Here is a 14,461-nt window from a genome sequence, read left to right as displayed (position 1 = left end):
TAAGTAAGGACTTCACTGCTAATGTTTACAATTGAGGCCGAACTTCTCTGGCGTCTTTTGTGAGAATCAGTTAAAATCCTTACGGTTCCAGTACTTACTTGTTACAAAACTCTCTAATTGTGGTAAAACTCTTAAAATACGAAATTAGAGTTTCCAGAAATGATTATATACTTGTAAGAAACCCTTTAAATAAAAGTAAATGGATTCTTACTACATTTCCTGCCGTTTTTTAATCCCAGACATTACCAGTGGAAAGCTGGTAAAAGACCAGAAAACTGATAATATTTACAACTCCGGGCACTTTAGGGAGCGTTTTCACTTAAATTTGTCATCAAATGTTAGGCATTCATGTTTATACAGCTCAAAATTTTTGTAGAAAGTCTGTGAGGAATGACTATACTGCCTATGTTTACAATTGAGGACGAACTTCTCTGGCGTCTTTTGTGTGAATCAGTTAAAATCCTTACGGTTCCTGTCTTTACTTTTTACAAAACTCTCTAATTGTGGTAAAACTCTTAAAATACGCAATTAGAGTTTCCAGAAATGATTATAAACTTGTAAGAAACCCTTGAAATAAAAGTAAATGTATTCTTACTACATTTCCTGCCGTTTTTTAATCCCAGACATTACCAGTGGAAAGCTGGTAAATGACCAGAAAACTGATAATATTTACAACTCCGGACACTTTAGGGAGCGTTTTCACTTGAATTTGCATTCAAATGTTAGGCATTCATGTTTATACAGCTCAAAATTTTTGTAGAAAGTGTGTAAGGAATGACTATACTGCCTATGTTTACAATTGAGGCCGAACTTCTCTGGCGTCTTTAGTGTGAATCAGTTAAAATCCTTACGATTCCAGTACTTACTTGTTACAAAACACTCTAATTGTGGTAAAACTCTTAAAATACGCAATTAGAGTTTCCAGAAATGATTATATACTTGTAAGAAACCCTTTAATAAAAGTAAATGGATTCTTACTACATTTCCTGCCGTTTTTTAATCCCAGACATTACCAGTGGAAAGCTGGTAAAAGACCAGAAAACTGATAATATTTGCAACTCCGGGCACTTTAGGGAGCGTTTTCACTAAAATTTGTCATCAAATGTTAGGCATTCATGTTTATACAGCTCAAAATTTTTGTAGAAAGTCTGTGAGGAATGACTATACTGCCTATGTTTACAATTGAGGACGAACTTCTCTGGCGTCTTTTGTGTGAATCAGTTAAAATCCTTACGGTTCCTGTCTTTACTTTTTACAAAACTCTCTAATTGTGGTAAAACTCTTAAAATACGCAATTAGAGTTTCCAGAAATGATTATAAACTTGTAAGAAACCCTTGAAATAAAAGTAAATGTATTCTTACTACATTTCCTGCCGTTTTTTAATCCCAGACATTACCAGTGGAAAGCTGGTAAATGACCAGAAAACTGATAATATTTAAAACTCCGGACACTTTAGGGAGCGTTTTCACTTGAATTTGCATTCAAATGTTAGGCATTCATGTTTATACAGCTCAAAATTTTTGTAGAAAGTGTGTAAGGAATGACTATACTGCCTATGTTTACAATTGAGGCCGAACTTCTCTGGCGTCTTTAGTGTGAATCAGTTAAAATCCTTACGATTCCAGTACTTACTTGTTACAAAACACTCTAATTGTGGTAAAACTCTTAAAATACGCAATTAGAGTTTCCAGAAATGATTATATACTTGTAAGAAACCCTTTAATAAAAGTAAATGGATTCTTACTACATTTCCTGCCGTTTTTTAATCCCAGACATTACCAGTGGAAAGCTGGTAAAAGACCAGAAAACTGATAATATTTACAACTCCGGGCACTTTAGGGAGCGTTTTCACTTAAATTTGTCATCAAATGTTAGGCATTCATGTTTATACAGCTCAAAATTTTTGTAGAAAGTCTGTAAGGAATGACTATACTGCCTATGTTTACAATTGAGGCCGAACTTCTCTGGCGTCTTTAGTGTGAATCAGTTAAAATCCTTATGATTCCAGTACTTACTTGTTACAAAACACTCTAATTGTGGTAAAACCCTTAAAATACGCAATTAGAGTTTCCAGAAATGATTATATACTTGTAAGAAATGCTTGAAATAAAAGTAAATCGATTCTTACTACATTTCCTGCTGTTTTTTAATCCCAGACATTAGCAGTGGAAAGCTGGTAAATGACCACAAAACTGATAATATTTACAACTCCGGGCACTTTAGGGAGCGTTTTCACTTGAATTTGCTTTCAAATGTAAGGAATTCATGTTTATACAGCTCAAAATTTCTGTAGAAAGTCTGTAAGGAATCCCTATACTGCCTATGTTTACAGTTGAGGCCGAACTTCTCTGGCGTCTTTTGTGTGAATCAGTTAAAATCCTTAAGGTTCCAGTACTTACTTGTTACAAAACTCTCTAATTGTGGTAAAACTCTTAAAATTCGCAATTAGAGTTTCCAGAAATGATTTTAAACTTATAAGAAACCCTTGAAATAAAAGTGAATGGATTCATACTACATTTCCTGCCGTTTTTTAATCCCAGACATTTCCAGTGGAAAGCTGGTAAATGACCAGAAAACTGATAATATTTACAACTCCGGACACTTTAGGAAGCGTTTTCACTTAAATTTGTTATCAAATGTTAGGAATTCATGTTTATACAGCTAAAAATTTTTGTAGAAAGTCTGTAAGGAATGACTATACTGCCTATGTTTACAATTGAGGCCGAACTTCTCTGGCGTCTTTTGTGTGAATCAGTTAAAATCCTTACGGTTCCTGTCTTTACTTTTTACAAAACTCTCTAATTGTGGTAAAACTCTTAAAATACGCAATTAGAGTTTCCAGAAATGATTATAAACTTGTAAGAAACCCTTGAAATAAAAGTAAATGGATTCTTACTACATTTCTTGCCGTTTTTTAATCCCAGACATTACCAGTGGAAAGCTGGTAAATGACCAGAAAACTGATAATATTTACAACTCCGGACACTTTAGGGAGCGTTTTCACTTGAATTTGCTTTCAAATGTATGGAATTCATGTTTATACAGCTCAAAATTTCTGTAGAAAGTCTGTAAGTAAGGACTTCACTGCTAATGTTTACAATTGAGGCCGAACTTCTCTGGCGTCTTTTGTGAGAATCAGTTAAAATCCTTAAGGTTCCAGTACTTACTTGTTACAAAACTCTCTAATTGTGGTAAAACTATTAAAATACGAAATTAGAGTTTCCAGAAATGATTATATACTTGTAAGAAACCCTTTAAATAAAAGTAAATGGATTCTTACTACATTTCCTGCCGTTTTTTAATCCCAGACATTACCAGTGGAAAGCTGGTAAAAGACCAGAAAACTGATAATATTTACAACTCCGGGCACTTTAGGGAGCGTTTTCACTAAAATTTGTCATCAAATGTTAGGCATTCATGTTTATACAGCTCAAAATTTTTGTAGAAAGTCTGTGAGGAATGACTATACTGCCTATGTTTACAATTGAGGCCGAACTTCTCTAGCGTCTTTTGTGTGAATCAGTTAAAATCCTTACGGTTCCTGTCTTTACTTTTTACAAAACTCTCTAATTGTGGTAAAACTCTTAAAATACGCAATTAGAGTTTCCAGAAATGATTATAAACTTGTAAGAAACCCTTGAAATAAAAGTAAATGTATTCTTACTACATTTCCTGCCGTTTTTTAATCCCAGACATTACCAGTGGAAAGCTGGTAAATGACCAGAAAACTGATAATATTTAAAACTCCGGACACTTTAGGGAGCGTTTTCACTTGAGTTTGCATTCAAATGTTAGGAATTCATGTTTATACACCTCAAAATTTCTGTAGAAAGTCTGTAAGGAATCACTATACTGCCTATGTTTACAATTGAGGCCGAACTTCTCTGGCGTCTTTTGTGTGAATCAGTTAAAATCCTTACGGTTCCAGTACTTGTTACAAAACACTCTAATTGTGGTAAAACTCTTAAAATACGCAATTAGAGTTTCCAGAAATGATTATGTACTTGTAAGAAACGCTTGAAATAAAAGTAAATGGATTCTTACTACATTTCCTGCCGTTTTTTAATCCCAGACATTACCAGTGGAAAGCTGGTAAATGACCAGAAAACTGATAATATTTACAACTCCGGACACTTTAGGGAGCGTTTTCACTTGAATTTGCTTTCAAATGTTAGGAATTCATGTTTATACACCTCAAAATTTCTGTAGAAAGTCTGTAAGGAATCACTATGCTGCCTATGTTTACAATTGAGGCCGAACTTCTCTGGCGTCTTTTGTGTGAATCAGTTAAAATCCTTACGGTTCCAGTACTTACTTGTTACAAAACTCTCTAATTGTGGTAAAACTCTTAAAATACGCAATTAGAGTTTCCAGAAATGATTTTAAACTTATAAGAAACCCTTGAAATAAAAGTGAATGGATTCATACTACATTTCCTGCCGTTTTTTAATCCCAGACATTTCCAGTGGAAAGCTGGTAAATGACCAGAAAACTGATAATATTTACAACTCCGGACACTTTAGGAAGCGTTTTCACTTAAATTTGTTATCAAATGTTAGGAATTCATGTTTATACAGCTCAAAATTTTTGTAGAAAGTCTGTAAGGAATGACTATACTGCCTATGTTTACAATTGAGGCCGAACTTCTCTGGCGTCTTTTGTGTGAATCAGTTAAAATCCTTACGATTCCAGTACTTACTTGTTACAAAACTCTCTAATTGTGGTAAAACTCTTAAAATACGCAATTAGAGTTTCCAGAAATGATTATAAACTTGTAAGAAACCCTTGAAATAAAAGTAAATGGATTCTTACTACATTTCTTGCCGTTATTTAATCCCAGACATTACCAGTGGAAAGCTGGTAAATGACCAGAAAACTGATAATATTTACAACTCCGGACACTTTAGGGAGCGTTTTCACTTGAATTTGCTTTCAAATGTAAGGAATTCATGTTTATACAGCTCAAAATTTCTGTAGAAAGTCTGTAAGTAAGGACTTCACTGCTAATGTTTACAATTGAGGCCGAACTTCTCTGGCGTCTTTTGTGAGAATCAGTTAAAATCCTTACGGTTCCAGTACTTACTTGTTACAAAACTCTCTAATTGTGGTAAAACTCTTAAAATACGAAATTAGAGTTTCCAGAAATGATTATATACTTGTAAGAAACCCTTTAATAAAAGTAAATGGATTCTTACTACATTTCCTGCCGTTTTTTAATCCCAGACATTACCAGTGGAAAGCTGGTAAAAGACCAGAAAACTGATAATATTTACAACTCCGGGCACTTTAGGGAGCGTTTTCACTTAAATTTGTCATCAAATGTTAGGCATTCATGTTTATACAGCTCAAAATTTTTGTAGAAAGTCTGTAAGGAATGACTATACTGCCTATGTTTACAATTGAGGCCGAACTTCTCTGGCGTCTTTAGTGTGAATCAGTTAAAATCCTTATGATTCCAGTACTTACTTGTTACAAAACACTCTAATTGTGGTAAAACTCTTAAAATACGCAATTAGAGTTTCCAGAAATGATTATATACTTGTAAGAAATGCTTGAAATAAAAGTAAATCGATTCTTACTACATTTCCTGCTGTTTTTTAATCCCAGACATTAGCAGTGGAAAGCTGGTAAATGACCACAAAACTGATAATATTTACAACTCCGGGCACTTTAGGGAGCGTTTTCACTTGAATTTGCTTTCAAATGTAAGGAATTCATGTTTATACAGCTCAAAATTTCTGTAGAAAGTCTGTAAGGAATCCCTATACTGCCTATGTTTACAGTTGAGGCCGAACTTCTCTGGCGTCTTTTGTGTGAATCAGTTAAAATCCTTAAGGTTCCAGTACTTACTTGTTACAAAACTCTCTAATTGTGGTAAAACTCTTAAAATTCGCAATTAGAGTTTCCAGAAATGATTTTAAACTTATAAGAAACCCTTGAAATAAAAGTGAATGGATTCATACTACATTTCCTGCCGTTTTTTAATCCCAGACATTTCCAGTGGAAAGCTGGTAAATGACCAGAAAACTGATAATATTTACAACTCCGGACACTTTAGGAAGCGTTTTCACTTAAATTTGTTATCAAATGTTAGGAATTCATGTTTATACAGCTCAAAATTTTTGTAGAAAGTCTGTAAGGAATGACTATACTGCCTATGTTTACAATTGAGGCCGAACTTCTCTGGCGTCTTTTGTGTGAATCAGTTAAAATCCTTACGGTTCCTGTCTTTACTTTTTACAAAACTCTCTAATTGTGGTAAAACTCTTAAAATACGCAATTAGAGTTTCCAGAAATGATTATAAACTTGTAAGAAACCCTTGAAATAAAAGTAAATGGATTCTTACTACATTTCTTGCCGTTTTTTAATCCCAGACATTACCAGTGGAAAGCTGGTAAATGACCAGAAAACTGATAATATTTACAACTCCGGACACTTTAGGGAGCGTTTTCACTTGAATTTGCTTTCAAATGTAAGGAATTCATGTTTATACAGCTCAAAATTTCTGTAGAAAGTCTGTAAGTAAGGACTTCACTGCTAATGTTTACAATTGAGGCCGAACTTCTCTGGCGTCTTTTGTGAGAATCAGTTAAAATCCTTAAGGTTCCAGTACTTACTTGTTACAAAACTCTCTAATTGTGGTAAAACTATTAAAATACGAAATTAGAGTTTCCAGAAATGATTATATACTTGTAAGAAACCCTTTAAATAAAAGTAAATGGATTCTTACTACATTTCCTGCCGTTTTTTAATCCCAGACATTACCAGTGGAAAGCTGGTAAAAGACCAGAAAACTGATAATATTTACAACTCCGGGCACTTTAGGGAGCGTTTTCACTAAAATTTGTCATCAAATGTTAGGCATTCATGTTTATACAGCTCAAAATTTTTGTAGAAAGTCTGTGAGGAATGACTATACTGCCTATGTTTACAATTGAGGCCGAACTTCTCTAGCGTCTTTTGTGTGAATCAGTTAAAATCCTTACGGTTCCTGTCTTTACTTTTTACAAAACTCTCTAATTGTGGTAAAACTCTTAAAATACGCAATTAGAGTTTCCAGAAATGATTATAAACTTGTAAGAAACCCTTGAAATAAAAGTAAATGTATTCTTACTACATTTCCTGCCGTTTTTTAATCCCAGACATTACCAGTGGAAAGCTGGTAAATGACCAGAAAACTGATAATATTTAAAACTCCGGACACTTTAGGGAGCGTTTTCACTTGAATTTGCATTCAAATGTTAGGAATTCATGTTTATACACCTCAAAATTTCTGTAGAAAGTCTGTAAGGAATCACTATACTGCCTATGTTTACAATTGAGGCCGAACTTCTCTGGCGTCTTTTGTGTGAATCAGTTAAAATCCTTACGGTTCCAGTACTTACTTGTTACAAAACACTCTAATTGTGGTAAAACTCTTAAAATACGCAATTAGAGTTTCCAGAAATGATTATGTACTTGTAAGAAACGCTTGAAATAAAAGTAAATGGATTCTTACTACATTTCCTGCCGTTTTTTAATCCCAGACATTACCAGTGGAAAGCTGGTAAATGACCAGAAAACTGATAATATTTACAACTCCGGACACTTTAGGGAGCGTTTTCACTTGAATTTGCTTTCAAATGTTAGGAATTCATGTTTATACACCTCAAAATTTCTGTAGAAAGTCTGTAAGGAATCACTATGCTGCCTATGTTTACAATTGAGGCCGAACTTCTCTGGCGTCTTTTGTGTGAATCAGTTAAAATCCTTACGGTTCCAGTACTTACTTGTTACAAAACTCTCTAATTGTGGTAAAACTCTTAAAATACGCAATTAGAGTTTCCAGAAATGATTTTAAACTTATAAGAAACCCTTGAAATAAAAGTGAATGGATTCATACTACATTTCCTGCCGTTTTTTAATCCCAGACATTTCCAGTGGAAAGCTGGTAAATGACCAGAAAACTGATAATATTTACAACTCCGGACACTTTAGGAAGCGTTTTCACTTAAATTTGTTATCAAATGTTAGGAATTCATGTTTATACAGCTCAAAATTTTTGTAGAAAGTCTGTAAGGAATGACTATACTGCCTATGTTTACAATTGAGGCCGAACTTCTCTGGCGTCTTTTGTGTGAATCAGTTAAAATCCTTACGGTTCCAGTACTTACTTGTTACAAAACTCTCTAATTGTGGTAAAACTCTTAAAATACGCAATTAGAGTTTCCAGAAATGATTATAAACTTGTAAGAAACCCTTGAAATAAAAGTAAATGGATTCTTACTACATTTCTTGCCGTTATTTAATCCCAGACATTACCAGTGGAAAGCTGGTAAATGACCAGAAAACTGATAATATTTACAACTCCGGACACTTTAGGGAGCGTTTTCACTTGAATTTGCTTTCAAATGTAAGGAATTCATGTTTATACAGCTCAAAATTTCTGTAGAAAGTCTGTAAGTAAGGACTTCACTGCTAATGTTTACAATTGAGGCCGAACTTCTCTGGCGTCTTTTGTGAGAATCAGTTAAAATCCTTACGGTTCCAGTACTTACTTCTTACAAAACTCTCTAATTGTGGTAAAACTCTTAAAATACGAAATTAGAGTTTCCAGAAATGATTATATACTTGTAAGAAACCCTTTAAATAAAAGTAAATGGATTCTTACTACATTTCCTGCCGTTTTTTAATCCCAGACATTACCAGTGGAAAGCTGGTAAAAGACCAGAAAACTGATAATATTTACAACTCCGGGCACTTTAGGGAGCGTTTTCACTAAAATTTGTCATCAAATGTTAGGCATTCATGTTTATACAGCTCAAAATTTTTGTAGAAAGTCTGTGAGGAATGACTATACTGCCTATGTTTACAATTGAGGACGAACTTCTCTGGCGTCTTTTGTGTGAATCAGTTAAAATCCTTACGGTTCCTGTCTTTACTTTTTACAAAACTCTCTAATTGTGGTAAAACTCTTAAAATACGCAATTAGAGTTTCCAGAAATGATTATAAACTTGTAAGAAACCCTTGAAATAAAAGTAAATGTATTCTTACTACATTTCCTGCCGTTTTTTAATCCCAGACATTACCAGTGGAAAGCTGGTAAATGACCAGAAAACTGATAATATTTACAACTCCGGACACTTTAGGGAGCGTTTTCACTTGAATTTGCATTCAAATGTTAGGCATTCATGTTTATACAGCTCAAAATTTTTGTAGAAAGTGTGTAAGGAATGACTATACTGCCTATGTTTACAATTGAGGCCGAACTTCTCTGGCGTCTTTAGTGTGAATCAGTTAAAATCCTTACGATTCCAGTACTTACTTGTTACAAAACACTCTAATTGTGGTAAAACTCTTAAAATACGCAATTAGAGTTTCCAGAAATGATTATATACTTGTAAGAAACCCTTTAATAAAAGTAAATGGATTCTTACTACATTTCCTGCCGTTTTTTAATCCCAGACATTACCAGTGGAAAGCTGGTAAAAGACCAGAAAACTGATAATATTTACAACTCCGGGCACTTTAGGGAGCGTTTTCACTTAAATTTGTCATCAAATGTTAGGCATTCATGTTTATACAGCTCAAAATTTTTGTAGAAAGTCTGTAAGGAATGACTATACTGCCTATGTTTACAATTGAGGACGAACTTCTCTGGCGTCTTTAGTGTGAATCAGTTAAAATCCTTACGATTCCAGTACTTACTTGTTACAAAACACTCTAATTGTGGTAAAACTCTTAAAATACGCAATTAGAGTTTCCAGAAATGATTATATACTTGAAAGAAACGCTTGAAATAAAAGTAAATCGATTCTTACTACATTTCCTGCTGTTTTTTAATCCCAGACATTAGCAGTGGAAAGCTGGTAAATGACCACAAAACTGATAATATTTACAACTCCGGGCACTTTAGGGAGCGTTTTCACTTGAATTTGCTTTCAAATGTAAGGAATTCATGTTTATACAGCTCAAAATTTCTGTAGAAAGTCTGTAAGGAATCCCTATACTGCCTATGTTTACAGTTGAGGCCGAACTTCTCTGGCGTCTTTTGTGTGAATCAGTTAAAATCCTTAAGGTTCCAGTACTTACTTGTTACAAAACTCTCTAATTGTGGTAAAACTCTTAAAATTCGCAATTAGAGTTTCCAGAAATGATTTTAAACTTATAAGAAACCCTTGAAATAAAAGTGAATGGATTCATACTACATTTCCTGCCGTTTTTTAATCCCAGACATTTCCAGTGGAAAGCTGGTAAATGACCAGAAAACTGATAATATTTACAACTCCGGACACTTTAGGAAGCGTTTTCACTTAAATTTTTTATCAAATGTTAGGAATTCATGTTTATACAGCTCAAAATTTTTGTAGAAAGTCTGTAAGGAATGACTATACTGCCTATGTTTACAATTGAGGCCGAACTTCTCTGGCGTCTTTTGTGTGAATCAGTTAAAATCCTTACGGTTCCTGTCTTTACTTTTTACAAAACTCTCTAATTGTGGTAAAACTCTTAAAATACGCAATTAGAGTTTCCAGAAATGATTATAAACTTGTAAGAAACCCTTGAAATAAAAGTAAATGGATTCTTACTACATTTCTTGCCGTTTTTTAATCCCAGACATTACCAGTGGAAAGCTTGTAAATGACCAGAAAACTGATAATATTTACAACTCCGGACACTTTAGGGAGCGTTTTCACTTGAATTTGCTTTCAAATGTAAGGAATTCATGTTTATACAGCTCAAAATTTCTGTAGAAAGTCTGTAAGTAAGGACTTCACTGCTAATGTTTACAATTGAGGCCGAACTTCTCTGGCGTCTTTTGTGAGAATCAGTTAAAATCCTTAAGGTTCCAGTACTTACTTGTTACAAAACTCTCTAATTGTGGTAAAACTATTAAAATACGAAATTAGAGTTTCCAGAAATGATTATATACTTGTAAGAAACCCTTTAAATAAAAGTAAATGGATTCTTACTACATTTCCTGCCGTTTTTTAATCCCAGACATTACCAGTGGAAAGCTGGTAAAAGACCAGAAAACTGATAATATTTACAACTCCGGGCAGTTTAGGGAGCGTTTTCACTTAAATTTGTCATCAAATGTTAGGCATTCATGTTTATACAGCTCAAAATTTTTGTAGAAAGTCTGTGAGGAATGACTATACTGCCTATGTTTACAATTGAGGACGAACTTCTCTGGCGTCTTTTGTGTGAATCAGTTAAAATCCTTACGGTTCCTGTCTTTACTTTTTACAAAACTCTCTAATTGTGGTAAAACTCTTAAAATACGCAATTAGAGTTTCCAGAAATGATTATAAACTTGTAAGAAACCCTTGAAATAAAAGTAAATGTATTCTTACTACATTTCCTGCCGTTTTTTAATCCCAGACATTACCAGTGGAAAGCTGGTAAATGACCAGAAAACTGATAATATTTACAACTCCGGACACTTTAGGGAGCGTTTTCACTTGAATTTGCATTCAAATGTTAGGCATTCATGTTTATACAGCTCAAAATTTTTGTAGAAAGTGTGTAAGGAATGACTATACTGCCTATGTTTACAATTGAGGCCGAACTTCTCTGGCGTCTTTAGTGTGAATCAGTTAAAATCCTTACGATTCCAGTACTTACTTGTTACAAAACACTCTAATTGTGGTAAAACTCTTAAAATACGCAATTAGAGTTTCCAGAAATGATTATATACTTGTAAGAAACCCTTTAATAAAAGTAAATGGATTCTTACTACATTTCCTGCCGTTTTTTAATCCCAGACATTACCAGTGGAAAGCTGGTAAAAGACCAGAAAACTGATAATATTTACAACTCCGGGCAGTTTAGGGAGCGTTTTCACTTAAATTTGTCATCAAATGTTAGGCATTCATGTTTATACAGCTCAAAATTTTTGTAGAAAGTCTGTAAGGAATGACTATACTGCCTATGTTTACAATTGAGGCCGAACTTCTCTGGCGTCTTTAGTGTGAATCAGTTAAAATCCTTATGATTCCAGTACTTACTTGTTACAAAACACTCTAATTGTGGTAAAACTCTTAAAATACGCAATTAGAGTTTCCAGAAATGATTATATACTTGTAAGAAACGCTTGAAATAAAAGTAAATCGATTCTTACTACATTTCCTGCTGTTTTTTAATCCCAGACATTAGCAGTGGAAAGCTGGTAAATGACCACAAAACTGATAATATTTACAACTCCGGGCACTTTAGGGAGCGTTTTCACTTGAATTTGCTTTCAAATGTAAGGAATTCATGTTTATACAGCTCAAAATTTCTGTAGAAAGTCTGTAAGGAATCCCTATACTGCCTATGTTTACAGTTGAGGCCGAACTTCTCTGGCGTCTTTTGTGTGAATCAGTTAAAATCCTTAAGGTTCCAGTACTTACTTGTTACAAAACTCTCTAATTGTGGTAAAACTCTTAAAATTCGCAATTAGAGTTTCCAGAAATGATTTTAAACTTATAAGAAACCCTTGAAATAAAAGTGAATGGATTCATACTACATTTCCTGCCGTTTTTTAATCCCAGACATTTCCAGTGGAAAGCTGGTAAATGACCAGAAAACTGATAATATTTACAACTCCGGACACTTTAGGAAGCGTTTTCACTTAAATTTGTTATCAAATGTTAGGAATTCATGTTTATACAGCTCAAAATTTTTGTAGAAAGTCTGTAAGGAATGACTATACTGCCTATGTTTACAATTGAGGCCGAACTTCTCTGGCGTCTTTTGTGTGAATCAGTTAAAATCCTTACGGTTCCTGTCTTTACTTTTTACAAAACTCTCTAATTGTGGTAAAACTCTTAAAATACGCAATTAGAGTTTCCAGAAATGATTATAAACTTGTAAGAAACCCTTGAAATAAAAGTAAATGGATTCTTACTACATTTCTTGCCGTTTTTTAATCCCAGATATTACCAGTGGAAAGCTGGTAAATGACCAGAAAACTGATAATATTTACAACTCCGGACACTTTAGGGAGCGTTTTCACTTGAATTTGCTTTCAAATGTAAGGAATTCATGTTTATACAGCTCAAAATTTCTGTAGAAAGTCTGTAAGTAAGGACTTCACTGCTAATGTTTACAATTGAGGCCGAACTTCTCTGGCGTCTTTTGTGAGAATCAGTTAAAATCCTTAAGGTTCCAGTACTTACTTGTTACAAAACTCTCTAATTGTGGTAAAACTATTAAAATACGAAATTAGAGTTTCCAGAAATGATTATATACTTGTAAGAAACCCTTTAAATAAAAGTAAATGGATTCTTACTACATTTCCTGCCGTTTTTTAATCCCAGACATTACCAGTGGAAAGCTGGTAAAAGACCAGAAAACTGATAATATTTGCAACTCCGGGCACTTTAGGGAGCGTTTTCACTAAAATTTGTCATCAAATGTTAGGCATTCATGTTTATACAGCTCAAAATTTTTGTAGAAAGTCTGTGAGGAATGACTATACTGCCTATGTTTACAATTGAGGACGAACTTCTCTGGCGTCTTTTGTGTGAATCAGTTAAAATCCTTACGGTTCCTGTCTTTACTTTTTACAAAACTCTCTAATTGTGGTAAAACTCATAAAATACGCAATTAGAGTTTCCAGAAATGATTATAAACTTGTAAGAAACCCTTGAAATAAAAGTAAATGTATTCTTACTACATTTCCTGCCGTTTTTTAATCCCAGACATTACCAGTGGAAAGCTGGTAAATGACCAGAAAACTGATAATATTTACAACTCCGGACACTTTAGGGAGCGTTTTCACTTGAATTTGCATTCAAATGTTAGGCATTCATGTTTATACAGCTCAAAATTTTTGTAGAAAGTGTGTAAGGAATGACTATACTGCCTATGTTTACAATTGAGGCCGAACTTCTCTGGCGTCTTTAGTGTGAATCAGTTAAAATCCTTACGATTCCAGTACTTACTTGTTACAAAACACTCTAATTGTGGTAAAACTCTTAAAATACGCAATTAGAGTTTCCAGAAATGATTATATACTTGTAAGAAACCCTTTAATAAAAGTAAATGGATTCTTACTACATTTCCTGCCGTTTTTTAATCCCAGACATTACCAGTGGAAAGCTGGTAAAAGACCAGAAAACTGATAATATTTACAACTCCGGGCACTTTAGGGAGCGTTTTCACTTAAATTTGTCATCAAATGTTAGGCATTCATGTTTATACAGCTCAAAATTTTTGTAGAAAGTCTGTAAGGAATGACTATACTGCCTATGTTTACAATTGAGGCCGAACTTCTCTGGCGTCTTTAGTGTGAATCAGTTAAAATCCTTATGATTCCAGTACTTACTTGTTACAAAACACTCTAATTGTGGTAAAACCCTTAAAATACGCAATTAGAGTTTCCAGAAATGATTATATACTTGTAAGAAATGCTTGAAATAAAAGTAAATCGATTCTTACTACATTTCCTGCTGTTTTTTAATCCCAGACATTAGCAGTGGAAAGCTGGTAA

Source organism: Myotis daubentonii, chromosome 4, assembly GCF_963259705.1.
Source record: "Myotis daubentonii chromosome 4, mMyoDau2.1, whole genome shotgun sequence".
Classification (NCBI taxonomy): Eukaryota; Metazoa; Chordata; class Mammalia; order Chiroptera; family Vespertilionidae; genus Myotis; species Myotis daubentonii.
The sequence above is the reverse complement of the archived record's forward strand: the minus strand, read 5'-3'. Positions refer to the sequence as shown.